Consider the following 20446-nt stretch of genomic DNA (forward strand, 5'->3'; position numbering starts at 1 on the left):
CTTCCTCCCTCTTCCTCTCCCTTACCTTCTTTCTTTTTCTATCCTTTAAGAACCAATAGACCAGAGCCAGGCGGTAGTGGCACATGCATTTGATCCCAGCACACAGGAGACAGAGGCAGGCAGATAACTGAGTTCAACTCCAGCCTGGTCTACAGAATGAGTTCCAGGACAGCCAGGGCTACACAGAGAAACACTGTCTTAGAGGTGGGAGGTGGGAGGTGGGGCTGGGGAGGATCAATAGGCCAGTTTTTTTTTTTTTTTTGTTGTTGTTTGAGTAGTTTGATGATCACAGAAAACTGAAGGAAGAATTACAGAGGATTTACCTATGTCTTAGAGTTTCCATTGTTGTGATGAAACACCCCAACCAAAAGCAAGTTGGGGAGTAAGGGTTTATTAGGCTTACATGTCCACATGGCTGTCCGTCCATCACTGAAGAAAGTCAGGATTGAAATTCAAACAGGACAGGAACCTGGAGGCAGGAGCTGATGCACAGGCCTGGGAAGGTTGGTTCGTACTGGCTTGTTCCTAATGGCCTGCTCAGCCTGCTTTCTCAAAGAACCCAGGTCCACCAGCTCAGGGATATCACCACCCATGATGGGCTGGGCCCTCCCCATCAATCACAAATTAAGAACATGCCCTCCAGATTTATGGGAGCATTTTCTCAATTGAGGCTCTCTCATTTCAGATAACTCCAAAGTTGGCATATAAGTGGCCACCATACAGTACAAGCCTGAGGCTCCACCCTGAGTGCACCCTACCAAGGACGGCATGAGTTACTATAATTACTACACGGGGGGGGGGGTTGATTATTATCTAAAGCCTGTGGTTAATGGTGGGGTTTGCCCTGATCTTATACATTCTGGAGTTTGACAAATCTGGAGAGACCGTTTTTTTATCTTCCCACTAAAAGAGCCAATTGCACTGAGGAGAGGGGTATCTGGGAAAGGCAGGAGTAGTCAGGAGAAGGCTTCTGCCCACTGATCCTAAAGATAGCAGAGTTCAGAATGGCTCACTCCCAACAACAGTACCTCTGCCAAATACCAGACAGGCAAGTATGCTTTTCCCCTATTCCAATTTTCCTTATGAACACATGGAATAGTAAGTATCCTTGCTCTATTACGTAAGCTTCCAAGCCCACGAGTATTCCCTGCTGATATAATGTTCTTCCAGAACACAATGAATCACAGACTCTGTGGCTCTGTCGCTTTTATATATATAGTTTAAAAGATGGAAACCAGATGTTGACAGAGACTTCAACTCATTTTCTAGAGATAGCTAGCACCCCAGGCTCCACTGAAGTCAGGCATTAATACAAAGGCACTGCCTGAGAAGAAGGAAGCTTCCTTAACATTCTGCCTGCAATTTCCTGGCTGCCTTCCATGGTCTACCATCTAAAACACAGGATCACTACCCAAAAATAACTCTCCCAAGGTAGAGCTCCACTTCTCTATGTTCTGTCAGAACCACTAGCAGCATTCGGACATCCATATTTTAATATGCATTTTATAAACATTTTCAATGTTATGAAAACCAGAGAAAAGTCAACAAAATAAATACTATTGGCTTTGTTTCTTTCCCTGTGATGATGCACTGTGTAGTATGTACTAGGGTTTCATTGAGCAGAGAAATGTTTTTTAAGAGGATCTGAAGACCTTTATCTTCCTCTGAGGTTATCCTGAATGAGGTTTTCTCTTTTAAGTATCTGGTTGCCCAAAATGGAAACAATGTACTGGTGAGGATGTGGGAAAAATTGGAGCCCTTGATCATTGCTGATGGGAGTATGAGGTGGTATAGCCATTTTGTGTGAAGCACAGATGATAGTTCCCTGGAAAAACTAAGCTTGTTGCAGCATCTAGTAGCCCCACTTGGAGGCATTTCCCCACAAACGTGAAAGCCATGCTTAGAGCAGATACTCATACACCCATGTTCTGAGGAGCACTGTTTCCAGTAACTAAGCAACAGATGCAACCGAAGGTCTGTCTGACGCCTGGATAAGAAAACGCAGGGTACATGCAACAAAACATTGTTCAGCTTAGGAAAGAAGTTTCCTTAAGCAAGCTCTAAGACAGGCAAACCCTGAAGATACAATGTTAAGCAAGCAAACCAGTCATAAAAGGGCAGGCATACAGAATCCACCTTCACTGGGATGGGGGATCCAGAACAGTCAAGCTCTGGGACAAAGTAGAAAGAGAAAGAGGCAGCTGTTCACCACCAAGGAAAAGGATACAGAGTTTCAAATTTGAGAAATGAAACAGACGCACAACTGTATGAACACAATTACCACTGAACACTTCAACTTATTTTTAAGGGTGTCAGAAAGATGGCTGAGCAGCGAAGAGCACCTGGCTGTTCTTTTAGAGGACCTGGGTTCGAGTCTCAGCTCCAACATGGCAGCTCACAACCAGGGATCCCTCTCCTGGCAAGTTTGGGCACTGCACATAGATGAAGCACAGACATGCACAGAGGCAAAACCTACACACATAAAATCAAATCCTCAAAATCTTTAGAAGATTGATTTTAGTTCTTTGTTCATAGGTATATATACATTTTATTTTTTAACTAAAAATAAATGTGTTTTATTTATTAACATTTTAAGACAGAGTCTCACTATGTGTCCCTGGAATTTGCTGTGTGGACTTGGCTGGCACTGGTTTTAAAACAGGGTCTCACTATGAATCCCAGGTTACCCTAAAACTCACTATTCCCGGGCTCAGCTGGGGCTGCAGGCTTGTTATCACCACACTGGCACAAATATATGTATGCATTCTATAAGTCCGTTGTGCTCAGCATTTCTAGAGAAAGGACTAGCAACATTTGAACATCCATGTTTTTATATGTACTTTATAAACATTTTAAATTTAGTTAACATCAGATGAAATCAATAAAATAAATACTGTCAGCTTTGTTTCTTTCGGTGTGACAATGTGCTGTGTGCTAGGTACTCTTATCGCTCATTTCACCACAATGACTCAAAAATATATGGATTTTAAAAGGCAGCTGTGATTGTCATTTTTAGAGCAAGGAGACAAGGTTAACATTGATTTCTGCATAAAAAAAAATCCAGACCAGGAAAGATGGGGGAAAAAAAACAAAACAAAACAAAACAAAAAAAAAAAAACAACCAAACAAAACCCCCAGATTTTCTGCCTATATGTGCTCTTGAGCATTCATCTGGTCCAGGCTATGTATGCCTGACAGGGGACTGGGCAGCAAACAGGACTTTATAGCCCACATCAGATAGTAGCAGGCCAAAGAGTTGAGGTCAAAGATTTTCAACTCTTTAAGGACCTCAGGATCTAATGAAAGGCATTTAAATGCAAATTGCTTGACCTTGACCCTTAGTAGTTTGGATTCCGAAGGGTAGGGAGGAGCCTGGGAACACCAGTGTGGGGCAAGCCCTAGGGCAGATGCTCCTGGCCCCAGACCACCCTTTGAGAAGTTCCTGTGTTGTGGTCAATGTGCTTAAGGAATCAGAAACTAATAGTGGTGACAGGGATTCATTGGAGATGTATTCCAGCCCAGACTCCATCTGCTCTAGAAAAGCTCAAGAAGTTCCAGCAGAGGGGCCTTAGGGATTCAGATCTGAAGTGAGATAAACATGTAGGAGCAAGCCAAGATGGAGACGGGCATTTTAGACCAGGGGATACAGTGCTGTATGAGCGGACCCCTTGTTCTTAGAACTGAGGGTCTTTCCAAGTCATGGAGGGTTACAGGGAAAGTGATGAATAAGGAGGCAGGTGAAGCAGGTCATGAAAGGCCTTAACGAGATCAGACTCCATCGGTATGACAACAGGGAGCCAGCCTCAGCCAGCCTCTAGTGCCCAAAGCACCAAAGAACTAGAGCTAGGGCTTCCCTGGGAAAGCTCAGGACGGGTACCTTGGAGGCTAAGGGAAGTGGTAGCGACACATTTGCCTGACTCTGGAGTCTCTCAACATAAGTTCTAGGTCTTCACAGACCCTGGTGATGCTCTGGGTTGTGCACTGTTTTACACAAGGCCTGTGGTGTTGACCAACATAGTAGCCATCAGCCATGTGGACTGTGTTAATATAATTAGCAGAGACTCAGTTCAAAACCAGTGTCTCGGCGGCACTGGCACATTTCAAGGGTTTAGCAGCCATGTGTGACTGGCGGCTATGCGCACAACACTTCCCCACACAAGTCCTACTGGACAGCACCGGTTCAGGAAGCGGTTACAGGGGTTGTAGCCAAGACTCCTGGGCGTCCTGGTCTTACAGTATGAAAGCCGAAAGCAACAGGATAGAGCTATCATTTAATATAACACATACACTTCTACATTTACAAGAAAGAAAAAGTCTAAAGCTAGGTAATTATAGATTCTTCATTTTACACACACACACACACTCAAGCTACAGATATATTCATCCATGTTTGCTAAGGAAAGTGAATTTTCCTTCAAGTCACTAAGAAGAATCCTAGAATCTCACTGACTCTGTAAAACTATCCCCGAATCCTAAAAATAGCTGCCCACATCAACTGAGAGAGGTAAGAGTGGTCCAGACTAAAATTCTAAAAGGTCACATTTACCACTTCCGGGTCAGCTAAGCTTTGAAAGCCTTCTCCGCTGTTCATTTAACTCACCCAAGTTCGAATGCGGTACCAAAGACATTACATTAGTTAATCCTTACTCCAGGTTCTAAATAGAAAGGGCAAGAACTGGTAGCATGCCAAGCTGGAACGGAGCCCGGTGCCAAGGACACGAGTGGGTACTGATGGGAAGAGGAAATGCGTCGAGCTGTAACACACCCAAGAGGAAAGGTTAACCCCCCACTGTAGCAGTTATCATTCTGACCGGTTACAAAGCCCATAAAGCAAAAATGGGTGATAGTTCCCACAGATAACAACTCAGATATGGGTTCGCCATCCCAGTTCCTTAGGAAGGTAAGGAAGGAAGGATCCTAAGTAGGGAGAGCCTGCTCTTCCTGTCTCCTGAAGAGTCCAGTGGGTAGAGTCCCTGAAAGTACTACAAAATAGGCTAAGGGCTTGGGTCCTGATGCTGAGGGACTGGTGGCTTTGGGAAGCATACACCGGTAGACCAGAAATAGCTTCCGAATTCAAAAGTTTCTGCACTAGGCAGGTTAACAGGTAGGATGGCTCAGCAAGGAAGAAGATTCAGTGTCTGCATTGGTCAACCCCTGACTAACGGCCAGGATCTGACCTGTGTCTGGATTCCTCCACAGCACTTATCTCTTTCCAGGTCTGCCCGGCCAGGATGTCGGTTTCTAATCAGTTCTCCCCATCACAGTCTACAAGGTCCAGCGAGAGATAAGAAACAGGCAGCAAGCAAAAGACAAGGGACAGGGAAGGAAGAATAATTTAGTATCTCGGGTTGTTAGAGGTGTGGACTTCAGCTTTGGAATCGAGGAGGAGCTGAGTGAGTGAATGAGGGAGGGAGGGAGTGACAGCCCAAACTAATAGGAGAATTAACACAGAAATTCTTTGATCACTGCAAAATGTAGCTGCTTCTGATGGTGATAAAAATAAATGAAGGCTATTTCTGGTGGGGACCAGACACTGACTTTGGAAGTCATGCCAGCCTTCCTGCCCTCATTCGGGTGGCTTTATTAAGCTCTGTACTGGCCAGCGCTCAGCACTCCTGGGCACTCGGTAATAAAGCAGCACACACTTACCATCCGATTCTTCCTTCTGCCTCTCAACTGGTAGACCCTTTATAACTCTCCAATGACCGGACCTGACCAAATCTCCCTTTTGCAAGCTTCCAAAAACCAGGCAGAAGAGCTGTTTTTAGGCAAGTGTACTTCAAATCCAATTACAGTTCCCATTCTGGTAAATGATGAGCTTCCTCTGGGTCTCAGTCCATATAAGGAGGTAGTAAGCTCCCGGTGGGTCCTCAAGTCCAAATCTTCCCGTAATCCAAGATCTTTCCAAGCCGATAAGCAGTTCAGAATGCACTCAATTTTCAAAGATAAGGATAACAACAACAACAACAACAAAAACAGGGCTGCCAGCTTACACCTTTAAAGTCAAAGCAAGTGGATCTCTTAAGTTTGAGCCCAGCTGCGTCTTGAGTTCTAGGATAGCCAAGTCTCACAAACAAAACAACAATAAAAGAACATTAGGAAACAAGATAAAAGAGTTCCTTGTTAAAGCTTAGCAGTGTGGTTGAAATAACAAACAGCACCCGTACTCCTAAGGAAAGACAGCACAGCCTGAAGCAAAGAACTTCAGGAGAAATCTCTAAGAGGAAGCCAGAGAGTTCTAGCCCATCCCCCAGGCAAAGCAGCCTGACCTTCCAGCCAGATCTCACTGCAAAGGTTGTGCCTTTGGCTGTGGCTCATGCCTTTTACCCCAGCATGTGAGGCACTGAGGCAGGAGGATCATAAGGTAGAGGTCAGCTTGGGCTCTGTTGGGAAAACCCTGTCTCAAAAGAGAAACAAAAATCCAATCATCAGCAAGGGGTCATTTGGTAACAGAGTATGACAATTTGCCTGAGTGTGCCTACTGGGTACTTAAGCTCCCCTAAAGTGAAGATAAAACCCAAAATAAACCCAAGATGGTGTGGATTCTGGCTCTCTAACTCAGAAGCCCATGCACTTTACTGGCCTGAGATCTCCCTACATTATCACTTCCCCTCCTCTGCCGAAACCAGAAGTACCTGCATGGTGTGTCTCTACCCACCAGAATGTACATTTCTGGAGGGAAAGGCTTTGCTTGTCCGTCATATGCATACCCAGGCCATGATAAGACGCAATCACGGCAAACACCAGAATCTTGGTTCAATAGCTGAAAGGTCACCTTATTAAGGAAGCCTCTCTTAGCAGCCAATATGAAGTCACCAGCCTTTGCTTCTTTTCTACCCTTCACACTACGTCCCCCATGGCGTCTATCACTAACAGTTGGGTAATTTACCTCCCACCGTATTGGAGATGGAACCCAGGGCCCTGTGTGTGCTAGGCAAGCGCTCTACCACTAAGGTACACATCCCAAAGCAGGTTTTGCTATCTGACCGTAAGAAGCTGAATGTTAGCTGCTGTACCCATAATGTCTAAGCATGACTAGCAAGGGTGGATACTCAAATATTTGGAAAGGGAGGGAAAAGGAAAGAAAAAATAAAAGGAGCTGGGTGGGGTTGAGGGAAAAGGGAGGGAGTAGAAAGAAGAGGGGGAGGAGGAAGAGGCAGAACAAGGAGAGGAGGAGGAAGGGAAGGAGAAATTCTTACTCTATAGTAACAGGATCATAACTGTTCCACAAATAGAAACAAATACACGCCGTTAACTGGTTCTATCTATAGTAAGAGAGTAGGTCAGGCACTGAGAAATTATTAGGCAATCATTTCAGATCTGTCCACTCCTATGTTGCTGTAACCGAATCAAAGGGACCATCTAGCAATCGTGCCAGGACAAGGAGCAGACAGGGCACTGGAATGCCATCAAAGAGAGCATGAGTCACTGAAGATCAGCGGTTATTAGGTTATTATTATTCGAAGGGCTGCTTTCTTCCAGAGCGTTCTGGGTGATAAATAGAAGGGACAGGCAGAGCTCACTTTGCAGTGCTTTAAACCAGGTGAAGTAGGTTTTCAGACTCAATTCAGTTGAGAGATGATATTGCACACTGGGAAACCAAGGGCCACCAGGTCCTCTTCCCTCTGGTGAGACTTTTGTGGCGTACCACTTACGATGATAATGACCTTCATAAAGACACCAACACAATTCTTCAGTTACTCTCTCCTGGGGCATGTATTTGTCTCCATACACCCCGTAGTGAGGTTATGCCATTCTTAGGAGTTGTTTTAATGATCTGGCTTAACTATCTTCTCTATGTAGAAAGTAAAGCAAGCCAGGTAAATGAGAATGTGGGGCTGGGGTCCCTGGGCCATTCAGAGGGAGACCAGCTCGTGTTCCGGCATACCAGGATAACGCCAACATTACTGACACCAGAAGTCAGACACCAGTAAGCCTTCCATTCCCTCTTTATCTTCTCAGAGCCTGCTCTCTACTAACCAGAGTCACTTTGGGTCCTTACAGGCGACCAGGAGAAAGTCAATATGAGTAAAGGATGGGTTGTAGCTCAGTGCTAGAACATTTCCCTAGAATGAACAAGACCCTGGTGCACTAGCCAGTAAACCAAAAAGCAAGGGCTCTCTCTTCTCTCTACTGTGTGTGTGTGTGTGTGTGTGTGTGTGTGTGTGTGTGTGTGTGTGTGTTTGTGTTTGAGGATTTCTCATGTAGACCGAGTTAACTACAAACTTTCTATAGCTAAGAATAGCCTTAAACTCTTGATCTTTTGACAGAAGTTACTCAAAAGTCGGGCACCTGCATGTGTCTGGACAAAGCTAGTGGGAAAACAGTTGGCTTCCCTGACTTTACCCCAGCCCTGTTGTCTCTATGTCCCCCAATTTTCTGTTCTGTAACTGCTGGATTCTAGATAAGTACAAGTGACAATCATGGCCCACTCTCATTCCCTTGGCGGGAGAGGGACATATGGACAGATTTATAGATGCAGAGATTGCCTCTACACTTAACCAAAAGACTCTGGGTGGCTGTGAACCTTGGGGAAAGGAGCTGGGGAGGTGGGGTGAGAAGGATGATACAAAGACATAATTTCACTTCCCACCAGCTTGTGCCTTTGAAGGGTGTACCGTGGCATACACTGCTTAGAATAAATGTTACACTAGATGAGGTGACTCACATCTATAATATTAGCACTCAGAAGGCTGAAGCAGGAAGATGAATTGAGGCTAGCCTTGGCTGAACAGCAAGGAATAGATAGATAGATAGATAGATAGATAGATAGATATAGATGGGTATATGATATACAGGGAGACAGGTAAAGATAGGTAGATAGGTAGATGGGTAGGTAAATAGATGGATCAATAGGTGGATAGATGGTAAAGATAGATAAATAGATAAAGGTAGATGATAAATATATAGATACATAGGTAAATATGGATAGATGATAGATGGGTAGATGGTTGGATAAACTTTAAGCAATTAAAACCAAATAACATGAAATTAAAAACTGAAGGTCAGATACTGCTTTTGTCGGAACCCTTCATCAGAAAATGACAAGGGTCACATTTTCACATCTTAACTGAGTGCTCATTGACATGTGGAAAGCTTAGAGTCACACAGTGAACTCTCCAAAGGAAGGGGATTCTTCAGTTTTACTGTCTGTCTTTGACCTGATGTTAGTTATTGATTGCTACCTAACAAAATCTCCCTACAGGAGAAATTCATATGTCAGCTTGAGGGATGTAGGAAGGATCCGGTAACAAACTTACTCTCAAGGCTGTTGTTGGAATTCAGTTCCTCATGGACACCTAGCTGGGGGTCACTCCAGGTCTTTGCTACACCTCCTCTCCCCTATGGCAGATCCAACCAATATGGCAGCTGGCTTCTCCTAGACCAAAAAAAAAAAAAAAAAGCCAGAGGATTTGAGAAAGAGGAATGGGTTTCTTTGCATAATGTAGTTTCAGAGGAACTGTAACTCATGAGAAACATGTCAGGAGAAAATTCCTATGTCAGTGTTCCTTCCATTATTTTTGGCTAAAAGGTTATTGTGCAAGCTGAGTATGCCCAAACCCATATCTTTATACATGTGCTCTATGACCTTGAGCTAAACATGCCCCAAAATGTGTTTACTATCTTTCTAAGGTATAACCTGAAACTGAGCATGCTCCGTATCATACTCCTTAACTGAACATCCTGGGAATGAGCCTCTATATGATGAACATGTGTAGGCTCTCTGAGTAAAATCCCTTTCTCCCCTTATTGGGAAAGGGCATTTCTTGCCTGCTGCAGGCAATAGATATTTCTCTGCTCTTTGATGTCATAGCTGTGATCATTGTGACTTCAGATAATTGGACCATGTTAGATTACAGTGTGACCCCCTCTATTCCAGCCATAGTCTCTTCATGAGACTGGCTAACTAGGTCTAACCTCCACTCATCTCAAGATTACCCAGAAACCTTAGAAGTCAAGGCAGCATGAGCCACTGACTCTTCATCAGAATCCAAATTTGGTCAAGGCAGCTTTCAGGGAGCCAGCCTGAGAGGTCTGGTAGGAAAACAAAACCCGGAGAAATTACACAAGGATCCTCAGAAGCTTTAGTGGGGCCCAAATATGGTCAAAAGTAGTCTGGGAAGGATTTTCTGGAACAACTTGAAGAAGTCTAGCAGAAAAAAAAGAAAACCACAGAGACACCACTTCACCCAAATTGGTTTCCGGAGGTGCAGAGACTCTCGGACAGGACTGGTAGGCTGCTGAGAAGCCAAGTTAAATCTAGGTTCAGTTGGAAAATCTGGAGTTAGAGACAGGCAGGGCCTGGTATTCACTTCTTAAATCTTAGCAGTGTTGGACATGGTGTTAATATTTCATGCTGTGGTAATTAATAATAAAGCTCAATTTGTAGAATGAAGGAAAATAGTTGAATAAAAAGTGAAATTTTTCTTTTCCAGTCAAATCTATTATAAATATTGACAACAGAAGCCAAATAAGACTCCTAACTAAAGCTCAGGCTTACGGTTCCCACAACACAGTGAAGTTTGGTTTTGGAGAGATGACTTAGTATGTTAAAGCACTTGCCACTAAACCTGACAGATCTGAGTTCCACTCCTGGGATCTATATGAAAGAAGTTTCCCGCAAGTTGTCCTCTGGCTTCCAAAGGCACGTAAGCTTACACTCCACTCCAACCTCCCATGCACACACACCCAAACAGGTAAATACAGTTAAAAAATTTCACAAGATTGTCTGTAAATGTAAGTTTGTTTTGGTTGATGTCAATGAGTGTAGAAAAATTTTTCTAAAGCTGAGTTTAAATTTAAAAAAAATAAATTACACATTTGTGTAAGTCCTTGAAAAGGTTAAAATACATTCAACATGTTGAAATTCCTTAGAGAATGTGTAACTTCACAGTGACTGCAGATGCAGCCTAAGGTTTTATAGGACTGGCTGGACTGGACAAAGAGGCGGTGTGGCTGGCTCCCAGGTCCCTGTGCACAGCTGTGAAGAATATCCTGTTGAGTGTTTACATACATTCATGCTTCGGGAATCTAACAATTAAAGCCATGATGGGCTGGCTTCCGTTGCAGAGCCGGGGAAAGCGTCGGCTTCTGGGAAGATGTAGGGAGGAGAGGTCACAATGACTTGGCAAAGGGGGATTCTGGAGTTTTCCAGTTCTATCCAAGGCTACAGGGAAAGTCTTCACTCCAGGCAATAGGATTGCTTGATCTTTACTGTTCATGGCTCTCAGAGTCTCTTAATTAGCTTTAGCCAGAAGGGATTGATTATCTGGTAGAAATACTATTGTACATAATATGAGTTTTTGTTTATCTTATGGATGGATTTACACACAGGGAAGAGTTGGGTCTGGAGTTCTTTCTGTATTTCATTTCTCAGCCTGCCCAGGCTCCTTTGCTCCCGGAGAGATTAGGAAATGACTTCAAACTAGTCAAGAGTCCAGTCTCGACAGCCACACCCATGATCTTCCATGATTTATACAGATGACAATTTCCTTCTCTTAGCAATGCTTCTCACTTGCAGGGTGTGGCCTGGACAATGCTGGCTGCCCAAAGGATGATTTGGGGTCAGCCAGCTCTTTACGGGCTAAAATCAGGTTGAAGACAATTCACACAACCACAGATACTTAGATGTGAATAATCTCCACAAACATTAGAAAGCAGGTCTTCTGAATACAACCACCTACTTGAAGTCACCTAGGAAACCTCAGAGAAAGAAGGCACTGGGCATGGGAACTTCTGCTTACTTATTTATATATGTCTATGTATGTATGCATATATCTAGCGATTTACATATGTATCTGTAGGTATCTAAATATGTATATATGCATGTATGTGTGCATCTAGCTATCTACATATGTATGTAACCTATGTATATATGTATGCATGCATGTTTCTATGCATCTATTTTTTGTTATGCATGTATCTAGCTATCTACATATATATATATATATGCATGTAATCAATCTACCTATTATCTATCTATCTATCTATCTATCTATCTATCTATCTATCTATCTATCTATCTATGTATCAGTTTGGTTTTGGTTTTGTGAGACAGAATTTTATGCAGGCCAAGCTGGCTTCAAGCTATGTGGCTGGATTTGAATTCTTTATCCTCCCGCCTCTCTTCATTTTCCAAGTACTCAGATTATAGACATGATTGTGTCTAGTGACTTCAATTTTACTTATTTTAAAAATTATTTTTTTAGCTATTTACTGTGGGGGGGGGTAGTGCCTTTCACTGAGCACAACTTGAGTGAGGACTCCTTTCTCTGGAGCACAGCTAGGGTGGGGACTCCTTTCACTGGGCACAGCTTGAGAGGGGACTCCTTTCACTGGAGCACAGCTTGGGAGAGGACTCCTCTCACTGAAGCACTTAGTGAAGAATATGCAGAAATGACCCTTGGCCCACAAGTCTGTGAGAAAAAGGGTTTCGGGGGATAAAGCAACAGTGTAAAAGTCCTAGTCCAGGAAGTGATTTATCATGATTCAAAGACTGAAGCTGCCTGTCTTGGAAGAGGGAAGGGATAGAAGGCTGAGCAGGCATAGAAGAGGAGGCGGCTATCCCTGTCCTACAATGCTAAAAGGTTTTCATCTAGATGTTCAAAAGTTCCAGGATCTGACTAGTCTAGTTAGAGGGAGCAGGGTAAAATGTGTGTGTCAGTTAGGATGCTATTAGAATAACCCCAGGGAGGAAGGAGGCTGGCTGGAACTGAGCAGGTGACAATAGTCAAAGAAGCAGAAATCAGCTGGTCTCTGGACAGTTTAGACATACATGGAAGCTGCAAAGGACATTGGGCTGCAAAGGGAGTTGCGGTGTAGTTTAGAATATTTCAAGTCAAATCCAAGTCCAGATTCAGGCTGATCTAAGCATCAGCTATGAAGTCAGAGTTCAGCTGTCTGTAGGCTAGAATGGCTCATCACCGGTATCACCTTGATGAGACCCAAAGACACCAGGAAGACACACCTCTGGGTATGAATGCTACGGTGTTTCCAGATTCACTGAGAAAGGAAGATCCACTCTGAACACAGGATGCACCACTTCATGGGGTAGGGTCCAAGTGCAAAAGCAAGCTACCCTTTCCCTATCCCTCTCTGCTTTCTGTCTTTAGGGACAATGTCAGGAGCTACCTCACAGTCCTGGACCATTCCTTCCCTGGCATGCTGGAAAACTTATGAGCAAAATTAACCCTTTCCTCCCTTAAGTTGCCTCTTGGCAGGTTCAAAGAGATCAAGGATAGTAGCAAGAAACCACAATACTATAACAGAATTGCTACATGTGGGTCAGAATAAGAATTCTCAACCCAACACCACTGTCATTTTGGTCATTTTGAACAGGATACTTCACTGCTGGGGACCCAGGGCGTCCATACGCTACAGGACATTTATCAGTACTCTGGTCTCTACCATTAGAGACTAGTCACATCCCCTGAGCTGTGACATCCTGCAGTATTTAATGAGGGCAAAATTGGCACAGATCAGGTTGGAGACAAGATACCAAAAATCCTCCATAAACCAGCACCTGTCCTCAATCTAAAATAAACAAATAAATAAAATCACAAGAAAATATGAGTTAAACAAGTCACTCCAACGTTTTTACGTTTTGGTTTTGTGGACGAGCACATTAAATAGGTTGACTCAAATCAGAACAAGTACTGAACGTTTTGCTTTGCCCGTTTCATTAGTGTTCAACGAGTCCCATGGTAATTGTATCATCTTAAAATTCTTAACCCCTTGTCTTCCTATTTTAACACACTCACACCAGTGAGGAAATGAAGCTGTTCTTACCTCTGCGTGCAAATGTTTCATAGTTCAGAATTACAGAATGATTTAAGAATTTCCAAGTGCGACTCCTAAAAAGACACATAACCTAGACCAAGATGTGAAAAGAATCCAATTTTCCAGATTAGATACTAACTTTGAAAACAGAAAAAGGGGAGGAATGCCACGTTGTGGCATTTACAAAGTATAGCAGCTGGAGTTACAGGCTGTTCTGGGCGGAGAGCATCAGACTTGGGTTCCCTAGAAGAGCAGCACACTAACCACTGAGCTATGTTTCCATCCCCTACTAAAACACTTTAACGAGCAAATTCTTTTGCTGCTTCATGTCAGTTAGACCACAACCACCGGCTGGAAGGTTTTAAATGAGTAGGACTCTGAGAATTCATCCAGACACAGCAGGAACACATTTGTTAAAACCATCTACAGTCATCATCTTGACGGATGAGTAGCAGGGAGGATGTGACCACGTGTCCATATGAACTATTGTATATACCTTTGAACTGTTCACTCCACATCTTAAGGATCATACATTTAAAGGTTTTTGCCAGTACTGTTTGGTTGCCTTTTGGTTCCACTATATAGCCCCAGGTAATTTGGTACTTACTAAGCACAGCCAACCCAGCTTCAAACTCACTACTATCATCTTATCTCAGCCAGTAGAACTATAAGCACATACCACATACTCAGCTAGAACTATAAGCACATACCACAGCCAGTTTTATGTTCTGTATGTCACCACAGTGTAAAAACGGCACAGAAAGCAGGCCCAAAAGAGAGTCTTCTAAAGGAGGCTGTCCCTGAAGGATGTGAAGGCAACAGCCATGGGAAAGAATGTTCTAGTCAGCAACAACAGTATGTGCTAAGACCCCGGCTGGGTAGGAACTTAGTGCTATGTTTGGGATCTGTGGAAAGCAAGAAGAGTGGGGGAAAGGGGGGGAAGGGGGGAAAGAGGGGAAGGGGAACAGATCTGGGAAACATATATACAGCAGAGTGGACTAGGGAGGTGGCTCAGTCATTAAAGGCTGGCCTCACAACCAGTGATATAAGATAGAGCAGGCCAAGCCAGTTGTAAAGGACTTGTCTTTAACAGATTTTTTAAGTAGAGGAACAGTGCCTGATTTCTGTCTTTTCTCAATACGCCAAATGAATGGAAACATGACTGGGAACAGGAAAGTTCACTAAGATGGTCTTGTAGGGTCAGTGACAGAGCTCCCAAGGACTTGGTCCAGGAAAACAGGGTGGAGGAAAAGACAGAGGGTAGGAACTATCTCTTCTAAATAGACTTGTGGTCTTGATGACAGGTTCACTTTGAGAACCTAAAAGGTGTTTTTGACTACTCTGACTTCTGACTCCAATGGCCCAGATGTTCCTTTGGAACAGAATTGGGTTTAAGAGATGGAGACCCCCACTCTGGGCCAGTTCAGTTTGCACTCCTGGAACACAAGAGCATAGCCAAGGTCACACTTGAAGTGGAGTCACAGGTGAAGCTGGAGACACATCTTTGGGAAGCAACAAGCCAGGTTTGAGATCCTCCAAGGACACATCAAGAAAGCCCATGAAAGTAGCACTCCTTGATAACTAAGGCGATCCTTGACATTGGCATCGGCCCTGGATCACAGACTTATATTTGTAAAATATACATCTAATGTTTGGGCAACAAAGTACACAAAATGTCTCAGCATGGTTTTCATCTGCAAGGGGTTTCCTTCCACACTGAATTCCTTTCTCCTGAAGCAAGGGTCATTGTTACGATGCTCCAATACCAATTTATTTCATACCTCCTTTGCTCAAAAGCTTGTTCTGAAATAAAGTCTCACTCTGAGAACCAGAGTTAACCTCAAACTTGGGGAAATTAGCCTGCCTCTGCCTCCAGAGTGCTGGGATTATGAGAATGTACCATCTCCGTATTTTGTTTATATTTCTTTCTTTCTTTCTTTCTTTTTTTTTTTTTGTTTTTTGTTTTTTGTTTTCCCCTCAATCCCAACAGTCCTGTGAACGCCACAGCAGGAAACACCATGCTTGCTTTGTTCATGGAGCTTACACAGGGCTTGAAGTATGGGGTGGGCATAGATTGTCAGAAGAAATGGCTCCTCTTGTAGCACTGTGTGGATTCTCCAGATCAACTCCTTACCTGTGCTTCCTGTGACACATTCATTCCCTTTTCTGAACACACTCCTCTCTCACCTTAGCAAACTGGGATCACACACTGGTGGTAAACAACTCAGGTTCTCTGAAGAAGACCAGATGTGCATATTCGGGAGGAGTGTCTTTAGAATCTCTAACCAGTCACTCCAACAGAGCTTATTGAGAATGCAGGCCTTAGAAAAAAGTCTGCAGCTCAGGCACAGCCAAGGAAGTTATCTTTGTTCCTTCTCTTCTCTCTCCCCCTCTCTTTTTTTCTCCCCACGCCCCAGTCTTTTACTCCTATAGTACTGTTTTTTATCAGACAAACCAGGCACTCCTCCTTTAAGACCTCTGCTCTGCATGTATGCTGCTCACCCCCTGCCTCAGATACTCTACAAGTCTTTCCTCTCCACTCAAGTCTTTGCTTGTGGGTCACCTTCTCAAGGCTCCAGGAAACTTCACTTTCAATGCAAAGTCATGTCCTTGCTGGACCATTCTCCTGGTATCTTGGTGTACAATGTATAGTCACCCTGTTTGTTATATATACTTAGCAACTACTATCTGTTGCCTCTTGGATTTGAGTTCCTAAAGGACATGTTTCTCTGCTAGTTCGCTGACACAGGCCAAGGCTGGGCAGACAGACCTTCAGAGCGTTGGACTTGTCACTGATTCAGTGAGGCCTCAATAGGTGCTTGAAATTTTGTACATATTAAGAAAGGCTTTCTCTATGGGATGACATAGGAGACAGGAAGCTCCAATCACAGGAGAACTTCAGACTTTAGAGCTGCAACTCAAGAAATGGGACCAATTCTTCTCTAAAGTTTTAGAGGCCTGGCCATGTGTCTCCTGTCTTAATAGCCTTGGTCTCAATGATCTTAAAGATCTAAGACATGTTAGATGCTGCGCAGATCACTGTAGGGTGGCCTGAGAGTCCCATATTACCTCCTAAACTTTTCACACCTCCATCTATGGCAGAGGAAGCATAAGACGGGTGAACATATAGATGATCATAAGCAAGTTGACCTAAATAACTCTCCTCCTTACTTTCTTTCTGTGGCTATGATTAACATGAAGCAAGAAAGAGGTATTCTTCTCAGGTGGTGTTTGTGGTTAACTCTCACTTGTTGTTTTATTTTGTTTCATTTACTTTAAAAGAAATTCCTACTTTTAAAATGTTAAAATTCCCATTTGGACAATTCTTGGGAGACGAATGACTACAACCTCATCTGAGATATTAATGTTCTCTGAAGAATACAGATGTTTTAGCATGACAGACATCCAGTAGCTTCCTAAGGTAAGCTCTCAGCTTTTATGTTGCCGCACAGAGAAGTGTGTTTCTCCTGTGTGTCTATTTGTTGGGTTTAATTTTCTTGAGATTGACTTGAATGTAGTTTGGGATATGCAGCTGAAGCTGGCCTTGAACTTGATCTTCCTGCCTCTACCTTCCCAAGTAGTAGGATTACAGGCATGTTCCACCACACACCAGTAAATACACCTTTTCTATCCCTACTCCCACCTTATGCTAGGATTGAGCCCAGGGTATTGTGTGTGCTAGACAAGCCCTCTTCCACGGAGCTATGCCCCTGGTGGTTGGGTTTTTTGTTTGTTTGTTTGCTTGCTTGCTTGTTTTTTTAGAAAGGCTCTTGCTACACAGCTCAGGCTGGCCTCAAACTTGTGATGCTCCTTCCTCTCTGCCTCTTGAATGCCAGGATTAGGTACTTTGAATTATGCCGACCTACGTGGACATCTGTCTCCTCAGGGAGAGACAGCAGTTGATAAGCCTGCCATGCTTTAACATACAAACGACACTTGGAGCTTTGGTGGAAGGCTGTTCACTCTACCCCAAACTAGAAAACAACTTGGGTGAAGGAAACCCTGATCTTTTCCCTGTTGAGAATGTTATCTCCAACAGGCATCTGTGTTCTGTAGAGCCACAGAGCTTGGACACCCAGGATGGCATAGAGTGCTGTCAACCACAGCTTCAAGCAGGCCAGCCGGGCAACAATAGTTAATGACCTTTGCTTAGAATGGGCAGCTGCAGGTTCTGAGCAGGAAGTGCCTGTTATCTTACATGTTTGATAGTACTGTAACCCCTGTACCCCACGACTTTCCCAACAGTGGCTCTGGAGGAAAATATGCCACTAAATGCGCCATGTCTCTAGCCTTACTTATGAAGAGAAATTTTTACCAAGTGAGCACTCAGAACCCCACATGAACATTTACAAACAATCCGCAGCAGCGTCATTGGATTTGCCAAGTCTCTAGGTGGGTAAACAAAATGTGGAGATGGATAATGGAATATTAGTCTTTTTTTATAGCAGAAGAAACTTCAGAGGCATGCCATGCTGTAGATGAGTCCCGAAGTCACCGAGCTGAGAGAAATAAGCAATGGCAAAAGGGTAACTATGATAAAACTCAACAGCTGGTACCATAGAATGGTCAGGTTCATGTTGACAGACAGTGGAATAGACAGGGGCTCAGGGATAGGGAGGCATGAATAGAGCTTCTGTGTGAGACACTGAGTGACTTTATGAACTAACATTGGTGTTTGCTGCCCAATAATAAGAATGTATTTAATGCCACCGAACCATACACTGAACGTGGCCAACAGCAGGATTTGATGTTCTCTGTACATTTAACTGTTTTCTAAAATGCCCGTGAAGTCTGTTTTTGCATCAGAAGATCATCACAAAGGTCCTTTCCCATCCCAAAAGTCCCTCTGCTACCTGAAGCAGAGTGAGAATCTTACCTAATCCTCAGTCTCTGCAGGCTGAGGAGCACAGCTGCGTGCCACACATGTGACTTCTGTGACAAGTCAGAGGTTCCAGGAGCTTATTGTTGGCCAGTAGTTCAGTCCTCAGAAGACCTGTGTGCTCCCTCTCCAATGCAAAGACGAGGACAGTGCTTCCCAACAGCCAGTGGAGAGCACCAGGTCATCTCTGGGAGTGTATATTTAAAGCACTGCAGTCACGTAAGCAGTCTTAATACCCACTTTCTCATGGAGAAGGTAGATGACATATCACAATATCAGCTCCCCGGCTCTCAAGAGGGCAAGCATGTGCACACACCACACTATGTTTTATGAAATAAATCATGTATCCAACGCACGAACACACCTCCCTAGGAGCAAGGTTAGACCACCAGGCATCACGCAAGAAAAATATTTTGTGTCTAAGAAGTGCTGGCTGGGATTTTCTGGCTCAGCTTGGTTCGGGTGAAGATTAGAAAACCGATTTCAAACACAGCCTACCCTAAATCAAACAAACCTCAATGCTGGTGGAACAAAAGCCACTCAGCAAAGAGATGAAGCCATAAAACAACGGTCCTGTAAATAAAGAGTCAGGCTACCAGACAAAGGTCAGCCTCCACTTTACTCGGTACAGAAGGTGGCTTCTCAGCCGAGGGAATAGCTGTATCACTGAAAGGTACTCAGGGCAATCTTCCCTGGGAGTCTAGTCCTTTGTCTGGGACACCTCGGCCATCACGTCCAAGCTCATCTCTCACACCTTAAAGGCTAGACTTGGGGACTGATGATTAACCAGGCCCGGAGAGCCAGAACCTAAGACCACCTCTTTCCATGTAAAGAGTGTCCCAGAGCAGAAGAGAGAACCTGTTCAACAATTATTTTTTTCAGATTTACTTATTTTTAGTATGTGAGTGTATGTGTGTGTGTGTGTGTGTGTGTGTGTGTGTACACAGGTGCGTATGCTTGCCTGTTTGTGCACACTGTGCATGCAGTATCCTTTGAGGCCAAAGGAGGACATCATATCATCGGAGTGAAGTGACAGATGCCTGTGAACCACTGTGCAGGTTCTGTGAACCAAACTTGGGTCCTCTGCAAGTGCAGAGGGTGCTCTTAGCTGACAATCCATCTCTCCAGTCCCCTGACCGGATTTCTTATCAAAGAAGAAAACCAACTCAAACCCTTAAGAAACCTGACAACCTTCCCTAAAATAGGGAGGGAATCCATTGGCATAATCAATGGAATGGAAGTGAAGGAAGGAAGAGAGGAAGGGAGGGGGAAGGAGAGCGGCAGGTTGCATCAGGCTCCACAAACCATGAGATTCAAATGCTACTGAGTATTAAACTGGGAGTTAAGAAGATAAAGCAAAAGAATGAGAAACAGAAACACTAGGGTACAGAAGGCACCCTCTAAGTGCTCCAAGAGCCTCTGCTGGGCAGGAGGTGGCAGGTAGCACCCAGAGTCCCTTGGGACAGACTGTGACTGACTGAACTTATCCTCCTGTGAGGTCAGAGTCAGTTAGCTTCCTAGGCACCCAAGTACCCCAGGAACTATGACGTGGATTTGAAGTCTTGACTAGCCCCTACTCTGAGCACCGTTGTTTCTATCCCCAGGTGCAAATGTGCACCTGTGTTTGCTAAACAAATGCTAACATGTAAAATGAATCCTGTATTCTCCATAGAGCAGAAGAAAGGCAATGGGGGGGGTGACACTATACACAGAGCACCAACAAGAATGCAGCTCTACCAAAGACCACATTTGGCTCTAAGCACCCTCCTTTCCCAAGCCCTTCATTTG

The 20446-nt window shown here is 44.0% G+C and overlaps 1 protein-coding gene across 2 annotated transcripts in view; it reads right to left on the minus strand.

Moving 5' to 3' along the window:
• Window positions 1-9372, minus strand: part of ATP8B1 (ATPase phospholipid transporting 8B1) — a 102172-nt gene extending 92800 nt beyond the window's left edge. The window contains exon 1 of one of the 2 annotated variants that reach the window (XM_080920395.1): window positions 9261-9372. The gene's annotated coding sequence lies outside the window, so the exon portion shown is untranslated. Of the gene's footprint in view, window positions 1-5649; window positions 5663-9260 lie in introns of those variants that run through there. The other variant, XM_080920396.1, reaches the window with a different exon arrangement.
• Window positions 9373-20446: the final 11074 nt, after the last annotated feature.

The sequence above is a fragment of the Micromys minutus genome, assembly GCF_963924665.1.
Source record: "Micromys minutus genome assembly, chromosome: 8".
NCBI classification, from domain to species: domain Eukaryota; kingdom Metazoa; phylum Chordata; class Mammalia; order Rodentia; family Muridae; genus Micromys; species Micromys minutus.